Here is a 9,176-nt window from a genome sequence, read left to right as displayed (position 1 = left end):
ATTTACTGAAAGTAGTCTGAACTTCATGTGTCTCACCTGACACGATGAGGTTGGTGCCTGAAAGTGATCATTTGAATCTACAGTAGGCATAAGCTATTACTGTAAAGAAATACCGTATGTTCAAGTGATTTTTACAGGAGGCTTCCGAATTACAGTTAATAACAGTATTTTTCAGCACTTTACCCACAATGCAGTGCAATCTACGGCATGAACGCTGTAAAACACATGTATGGTGTTATACTGTGCATCCTACAGTGTTTCTCTGTTGAAATTACAGTAAAGTCTTAAAGGGCAGAATGTGTTAAAAAGGACCGACATCACATTGAAAAACCTCTCCAAACTTTGAGCATTGTGAACGTGCTCCCATGTCTACTTCTACAACCGTTCACGTGATCTGTAAAAAAGAAACTCAAAACAATGGAGGTTTTATTTGATAATATTCATTTATATATTGTTTTCATGACGTGATGCCTCCTTCATGACTGTGCCCAGTGGATCTGCCAAAGGGTCCTTGTAAAGACCTGGCTTTTCTTCTCCTTTGGCAGGTGAGGGACTTGCAAACCCCCTCACCCTCTGCCCTTTCACCCTTCAGAATTGACCTCTGACCTCTATATTGTTGACAGACCCAGTAGCCTGACGTCTAACAGTAGATACATTTAGGACCGTTTTCTTTATGTCCAAGTATTTTTTTGCAGTCTGCCCTTGTAAAAACAGTTTTTAACAATCTGAATAAAAGATACATCTAAGCGCTAACACAAGAGTTCAAAACATCTGTTCAAAACATCTGTAAAACCAAAACTTATTTTTTAAACATTTTTTATATGTAAACACACATTTTTGTGGGGGAGGGTAAAGGAAACTAGAGAACCTGGCTCGTAGAACCCAACCACATCTAAGGGAAGGTTATAGAACAGGGTAGAAGGTTCTAGGTCTAAACTTTTCTGGACCAACAATGTCAGAGTAAGTGCAGGCTATCATTCCAGACATCAGGGCACCATATTCAACCAGGGTCTTTCACACGGGGCTGAAATGCCTTCTGTTTGAACCCTTTCAAAGAACTTAGGAAAAAAACCTTGAATGTTTTGCTACATTGGATTTCCACCAAATGAACACAAAGATGAGTGCTTGACTAAAACCAAATCCTGCAGCCACTGTGAGCTCAAAGAGCTTACTAGTATCACATTGAAGAGCAACTTGGCCATTACTATTTCCATTGGAGTACTTACAGTACTGTATTGACTAACAGACCCCAAATGAGGTGACAAACACCTCTTACTGCTCAGATAACACAAAACACTGCACTGACTAACAGTTAGCACATGGCTAGTATGGCACGGTCTTCAGAGGAATTCTGGAAGATGTACAATTGTCTCGAATCACAAAGAAACAAATGGGAAAAAAACTTTGCGGAAGTATTGCTTCTCTTTCTTTTGTTCCTGTTTGGGTTTCGTAAAAAATAAATACAAATCTGTTGTCTCTGCCTTTCTTATCGATAGCTGCGTTGGATGAGATTATTTTTTGTTCAGGAGATGCCATGCACAAAGTATTTGTTCTTGCTCTCAGGAAGAAAAAGAAACACCAGAAAGTAAGTGCCAAGATCCCAAAGAAATAGCATCCTCCTTTCTCCCATCCCTCCCTCCCGAATGTAGCGCACCGGGCTGTGCATGCCAACCTCCCCACGGTAAGCACGGGGAGTTGGCTCAGGTCTATAACCTGACTCCGCCAATCTCACCGTGTGCCTCCCCCCAAAAATGTGGCGGCTGCCTCTCGTGCATGCTTCATCGTGCCAACTCCTCGTATCTTCGCCGTTCCACGTTTGCTGCTTCTATTTCCTCCTTAGGACAGCGATATTCTCCAGCCTGCGCCCAGGGTCCCTTGCCTTCCAGTATCTCCTCCCATGTCCACTCCTCCAGAAAACGCTGCTTGGTCTTTTTGTGGTGGGATCTTCTGTAACGATCGCCGTTGGTGGAATTAGACCAAGATGCAGCGTGGGGTAGGTTAATCATATTCTTTACTGATAACCAGAAAACAAGAAAGAGAGAACCAACGACATGTACAGCCTTGTAGGGCTCAACAGCAACAATACAAGGACAAGATCCCACAACATAGGTGGGGAAAAAAGGCTACCTAAGTATGATTCCCAATCAGAGACAACGATAGCCAGCTGCCTCTGTTTGGGAACCACACTCGGCAGAACGCGAAGAAATACAAAACATAGAATGCCCACCCAAATCACACCCTGACCAAACCAAATAGAGACATATAAAGGCTCTCTAAGGTCAGGGCGTGACAGGTTGAGGAAGGAAGGGACATTTACATGGGATGGGAGGAGACTTCATGGAAACAGTCTCACAGAAGCAGTTCAGTTAACAAAAACAAATACACAAGCATAAAATGATTAACTAGGCTCTGTACAGTAGTTGGTTGGAAAAAAACAACCAAAGAGGAAAAGAGAGAGAAAGAGAGGGTGAAAAGGAGAGAACGTTCCAGTTCATCCTAGGTAGGGTGCCTACCTTTGGTCCCATGTGAAACATTCGAAGTTCATGGTCCCATATTTCTAAAGGAGAAATTTCCCTATAATAGTCCAGAACTAAATTCCATGATTGGGGGGAGGGGACCACCCCAACCCATAGTTTCAGACAGTAGTCACCCTGCTGTACTGCAGTGCCAGGGGTGAGTACTCCTTGATGTGGACGCACAGCTTGCCCAGGGGCCAGGGGTTCTGTACCTCCAGGGGACAGAAGCCATCCTGGAGCCACTTCTCCCTGCCGTCCACCACCAGTACAAGGCCAAAGTGATCCAGCTGCCCAGGGCTGTACATACAATGCTCATCCTCCACTCCCCCTCCATTACTTCTGCTACTGCAACCTCCGAGGAGCTGCCGCGACACTGCTTTCATCTCCTGCACCACAAGCTGGACCATCTCCCTGGCCGATGTGCCTGGGGTCACCTGCAGTTTGGAGGGAGAGAAACAGAGAGACAGAGATGGGGGTAGGGATCGAGAGAGGAACAAAGACAATCAGATTAAGCAGAATGTGATTGGTCAATAGTATAACTGGAGAAGAGTTATGACAGTTTTATAATTGGATATCCAAATCAGAGAGTTGCCCAAAAATGGACAACAATTCATTACAACCTGATATCCTCAAGCCAAGTTCCCCATACCTTCACACTGATTTCCTTGGGTACCCTTGTTCGGTACTGTGGGTACACCCGTAACATGGCGTTCCAGCCTTTCCTGTTGGTACCAGGGGAGGGGGCACCTGAGAGCCTCTGGGAGCCGCTGTCCTCTGACAGAATGCGAGCAAGGGGCTGGGGGTTTCGCAGGCACTGCTCCGTAGGGCAGTAGCAGTCCACAGAGGTGGGTCGGTGCTAGTGGCGGGTGGCGGGAGGAGGATGGCAACGGTGAGGGTGAGTGGGCAGGATGACCAGCAAAGGGAGAGGAGAATTCAACACTACTGGTTCTCACACAGAAGGCCTTCCTCTTCTCTGCGATCCTCAGTTGATCGATCTGCCGGCTGGGTAAGATGAAGTCGCTTTCACTTCGCCTCTCCCCCCGGGCCCCACTCTGCTCAGCTGTCGTTTGCCGGCAGGGCCCGTTTGGGGCACCGAGGCCTGGAGGACGTCGGGGGTGGAGTCGCTCAGCTCCCCCATCCCTGAACCCTCTCCAACCCCTCCTACGGGGGCGTGTTAGGCAACACATCACTGGAGAAGTTGATGATCCAGGCCAGGGAAATGCCACCTGTGGGCTGCTTGTAGCGGTCATACTGTATAGCATCTATGATCCACCGAGCCTCCCGCCACACCTCCTTCATTTGCTGTAGAAAGGGGAAATACGTAGGAAAAATATATTGTTTACTTTTAGTGCTCTTTGAAACATCATGTGCTATAATTGAACTCCAGGTGACCTGTAATCTATTAGCTCCTTGTGTGATGCTATTTTAGCACTTAAATGACTCTAGTTATCACTATTGAGCACCTGGAGACTAAATCCATATCAAGATATCAGGGTTATGGTTACATCAGCTAGGACTTCCATCTACCTGCATGTGCTCCTGGACCTGCTGGTGTTTCTGCTTGGCAGCGTGGAGCTCCGCCTCGGAGAAGGCCTCCCTTAGGATCTGCTGGGACATGAGCAACTCCAGCTCCAGCAGGGCAGACACACGGCAGTACTGCCATATAAAGCTGGGGCAGTAGGCTTCAAAGTGAACTGTAGAGGGGACAGGATTGAAAAACATACAAAAAGACGAAATAATTCACACCTTTCCAAATGTGACCCGATTCAGTATACTAAGCGTGTGTTGCAGTTCACGACTTCACAGAAGAGCCATTTGAACGCAAAAAAAAACATTTTTTCACCAAAATGCATTTTTTGGGGGCAGAAATGCCTTCTTGTACGTCTGAACTTTCATGTGCCTTAATAATAAACTTTTATGCCAACTGTAAATACGAATAAAGTTGGTAAATTACGAGCCTAGTTGGTTAGCCAAAGAAAAAGTCAGGAACCTTCCCACTAGATTGGCTGAAATAATGAGTGGGCTGGACATGCCGAGAGATGAGTTTCATATTGGTCTGCGGTGTAGCACCTTGTGTTTATAAAATTAGCTCTCGTTATGCGTGGATAAGCTTTTTCTTTTTTTTCTTTTTTTCCCCCAATTTCGTGGCATCCAATTGTTTTTTAGTAGCTACTATCTTGTCTCAGCGCTACAACTCCCGTACAGGCTCGGGAGAGACGAATGTTGAAAGTCATGCGTCCTCCGATATACAACCCAACCAAGCCGCACTGCTTCTTAACACAGCGCGCATCCAACCCGGAAGCCAGCCGCACCAATGTGTCGGAGGAAACACCGTGCACCTGGCAACCTTGGATAGCACGCACTGCCCGCTACAGGAGTCGCTGGTGCGCGATGAGACAAGGATATCCCTACCGGCCAACCCCTCCCAAACCCGGATGACGCTAGGCCAATTGTGCTTCGCCCCACGCCCCACGGTCACGGCCGGTTACGACAGAGCCTGGGCGCAAACCCAGAGTCTCTGGTGGCACAGCTGGCGCTGCAGTACAGCGCCCTTAATCACTGCACCACCAGGGAGGCCCAGATAATCTTTTCTACTGCAGTTTTTCGAAATATATAACGTTAGCAATGGAGAACTGCAAAAATGTTGCTTCTGCTCTCAATAACATTGCTGCCCTGAATTTATCAGGAGCTATTGACAAAGGTCAGTGGGAAAAAGTTGTGATGGACCACTTTCTGGAGGACGATCGTGCCATGCTGACTCTCTCTGACTCTGACTCTGAATCAGACGATGAGGAAATCCCTGATTTAGGTAAAAACCCTTTCATTGAAGAAGACATTGTAGAGTCAGCGATCAACAGTGTTGTTGTCACATGCATATTATTAGCATATTTGGATAGAAAACACTCTGAAGTTTCTAAAACAGTTTGAATGATGTCTGTGAGTATAACAGAACTCATATGGCAGGCAAAAACCTGAGAAAAAAATCTAACCAGGAGGTGGGAAATCTGAGGTTGGTCGATTTTCAACTCAGCCCCTATCGAAGATACAGTGGGATATTGGTCATGTTGCACTTCCTAAAGCTTCCACTAGATGTCAACCGTCTTTAGAAACTTGTTTGATGCTTCTACTATGAAGGGGGGCTGAATGAGAGGGGAATGAGTCAGAGGTCTGCCAGCAGTCACGCGCTGGTCACATTCATTTCACATGAGAGGTATCTCCCGTTCCTTTGCTTTTCTGAAGACAAAGGAATTCTCCGGTTGGAATATTATTGAAGATTTATGTTAAAAACATCCTAAAAATTGATTCCATACATCGTTTGACAAGTTTCTACGGACTGTAACAGAACTTTTTTACATTTAGTCTGCAACTAGTGAATGCGCTTTGTGAGTTTTGATTTGTTTACCAAACGTGCTAACAAAAGTAGCTATTTGGACATAAATGATGGACATTATCGAACAAATCAAACATTTATTGTGGAACTGGGATTCCTTGGAGCGCATCTTGATGAAGATCATCAAAGGTAAGTGAATATTTATAATGTTATTTCTGACTTCTGTTAACTCCAACATGGCGGATATATGTATTTGTTCTCTGAGCACCGTACTCAGATTATTGCATGGTTTGCTTTTTCCATAAAGCTTTTTTGAAATCTGACACAGCGGTTGCATTAAGGGGAAGTTTATCTATATTTCCATGTATAACACTTGTATTTTCATCAACATTTATATTGAGTATTTCTGTAAATTGATGTGGCTCTGCAAAATCACCAGATGTTTTTGGAACTACTGAACATAACGCGCCAATGTATACTGAGATTTTTTTTTATATAAATATGAACTTTATCAAACAAAACATACATGTATTGTGTAACATGAAGTCCCGTGAGTGTCATCTGATGAAGATCATCAAAGGTTAGTGATTAATTTTATCTCTATTTCTGTTCGAGGGCTTGCCTGCTAGCTAACATTGAACCTATTTGGCTGAATTTAGCTAGCTATGGCAATCGGTTTGTATTGCTAGTAACGTTATCAATGGATTGGGATTATAGTACATTTTTTAGCTAGCTAGCTAATGTTAATATGACATGTCTAAATAAAAGACCCAAGTTAAAATTTGTTGTTAGCTATCTAACGATAGCTGAGGTTAGATGGCTGGCTTGCTAGCTAACATGATCTTGTGTGTGTAACTTTTGTGATATTTTCTCAGAATGCCAATTCACATTGCTAGTTATAGCCTACTGTTAGCCAGCTAACAGGCTAACATTGAACCTATTGGTTAACTTTAGCTAGTTATGACAATCGGTTTGTATTGCTAGTTAAAGCTTGCTGTTAGCTAGCCAGCTGACGTGTATGAACTGTGTGTATTGATGTTATCTCAGAATGCCGTTTCGCATCTATTGTACAATAATGCTAAAATATTTGTATCATGTGGACCTGAATTGTGATAAATACAGTGGCCAAAACAAGAACAAGGTTGTGCTCTGGTATTGTGCCTGGTGGACCATGCACAAGCTCCACCACAGACTGGATCATTCACTTCCTGATCACAGGCCACACCAAGTTTGCCCCTGGCTGGTGCTTCGGCCTCATTAAGCAGTGCTTCAGAAAGACAATTTTGAACACTTTGTCTGAGATTGCTGGTGTTGTGAAGGACCGCACTGTGACAGAGGTCAACATCCCACAGCTGGTTGGACTGGAGGATGGTACGGTGCTGGTGGAAAGCTATGACTGGCAACAACACCTGACTCCGTACTTCAGGCTACTGCCACAGATCAAGCAGTACCAGCACTTCAGGTGAATATCATTTTCAGTGCATTGTATGAGGTTATTCTTCTTATCTAAACTTGGGAGGTTCATTGATGTTGTGCAGTGTTGTAATGTCTTTTTGTTGTTGTTGTTGTTGCTATTCCCTGTTTTACAGCTTCGATGCTCTGGAGCCTGGTGTAGTTGTCACCAAGGAGCGTTCGGACTGTCAGGACCAGGTTTCAGCTGCTGCTCAACGCCGACATCCTTCCTCCCATAGATGGTCTGCCTGTACAAACAGCTAGACAAACATATATTTTTGAGAAGATCAGGGACTTTTGCGACGAAGAGGCTATGGACATCACATGTCCTGCACCAAAGTCAAGTGCAGGACCGAAAAAGGCTCTCTCCTAACACACATGCTATACTTTGCTGTACTTTTTGATCCTGCTGCTCAGCTACTTTACTTGATTGTATGCATATAACTACCTCATCTGATATCGTTATTGATATTGTTACTGTAATACTGTATATATATTTTTTTATTGACACTATTTCTTATATTGTTACTATGCAAGTATCCATTTGGCTGTAACATTTACACCTTCTGTAGAGACCCATCCACTTAGAAAGACTTAGCAAAATATTAATATGTGTGGTCGTAACAATATCATGTAACCATATCAAGTGTCCACAACATAAATATATGGAGCATGCATCTATTTATGTAATGTACATTTGCACCTCACTCAGGTTTCCACTCAGGATGCATGGCCTTAACTTAGGTATGGAATACTATGTGATAAGTATGTGTGTAACAGCATACAAAGTATGCTTATGTAGTGATGTGAAGGCATTTGGGCAGTGGGGTAAAGTACTAAAGTAAAAATATTTTAAAGTACTAATTAAGTATTTTTGGGGGGTGTCTGTACATTACTTTACTATTTATATTTTTGGCAACTTTTATTTCACTATATTCCAAAAGAAAATAATGTACTTTTTACTCCATACATTTTCCCTGACACCCAAAAGTACATTTTGACAGGAGAATCAAATTCACACACTTATCAAGAGAACATCAAGAGAACATCCCTGGTCATCCCTACTGCATCTGATCTGGCAGACTCACTAAACACACATGCTTCATGTGTAAATGAGTGTTGGAGTGTGCCCCTGTACGTCCGTCAATAAAAATGTGTTTTAATAATTGTGCCTTCTGGCGTAATATAAGGAATTTGAAATGATTTATACTTTAAGTGAAGTATGACAATTTAGTACTTTTTCTACCACTGGATGTAAGGGGTGCGTACAGGCGGCAGAGAAGTCAGACGCAGGAGAGCAAAAACTGTGTTTCCAAACGGCGTAGTTTAATAATAACAAAAAAAAACTACCGGAAAACAGAACAATCAAATAATGGCTACATCACCCGATGCACACTAGGACAGACGTGCACAAGCATTTACAATCAACAATTACCAACAAGGACATGGGGGGGAACAGAGGGTTAAATACACAACACGTAATTGATGGAATTGGAACCAGGTGTGATGAAAGACAAGACAAAACCAATGGAAAATTAAAAGTAGATCAGTGATGGCTAGAAAGTCGGTGACTTCGACCGCCAAACGCCGCCCGAACAAGGAGAGGGACCAACGGCGGGAGTCGTGAATATACCCCCCCTTGACGCGCGGCTCCAGATGCGCATCGACACCTCGGTGACGACCCAGAGGGCAAGGCGGTCCGGACGAAGACGGTGGACCTCCTGCAGCATTGAAGAGTCCAACACGTCCCCGACCGGAACCCAGCACCTCTCCTCCGGACCGTACCCCTCCCACTCCACGAGATACTGAAGGCCCCTCGCCCGACGCCTCGAATCCAGTATGAGGCGAACGGAGTACGCCGGGACCGCCCTCCCGGT

General features: G+C 44.3%; 1 pseudogene; it reads right to left on the bottom strand.

Moving 5' to 3' along the window:
- Positions 1–3,677: 3,677 nt before the first annotated feature.
- The window catches only part of LOC109879603 (ankyrin repeat and fibronectin type-III domain-containing protein 1-like), a 52,236-nt pseudogene continuing 46,737 nt past the window's right edge, over positions 3,678–9,176 (bottom strand).

This window comes from Oncorhynchus kisutch, linkage group LG25 (assembly GCF_002021735.2).
Source record: "Oncorhynchus kisutch isolate 150728-3 linkage group LG25, Okis_V2, whole genome shotgun sequence".
In the NCBI taxonomy this organism is placed as follows: domain Eukaryota; kingdom Metazoa; phylum Chordata; class Actinopteri; order Salmoniformes; family Salmonidae; genus Oncorhynchus; species Oncorhynchus kisutch.
This window is presented reverse-complemented; position numbering and strand designations above follow the sequence as displayed.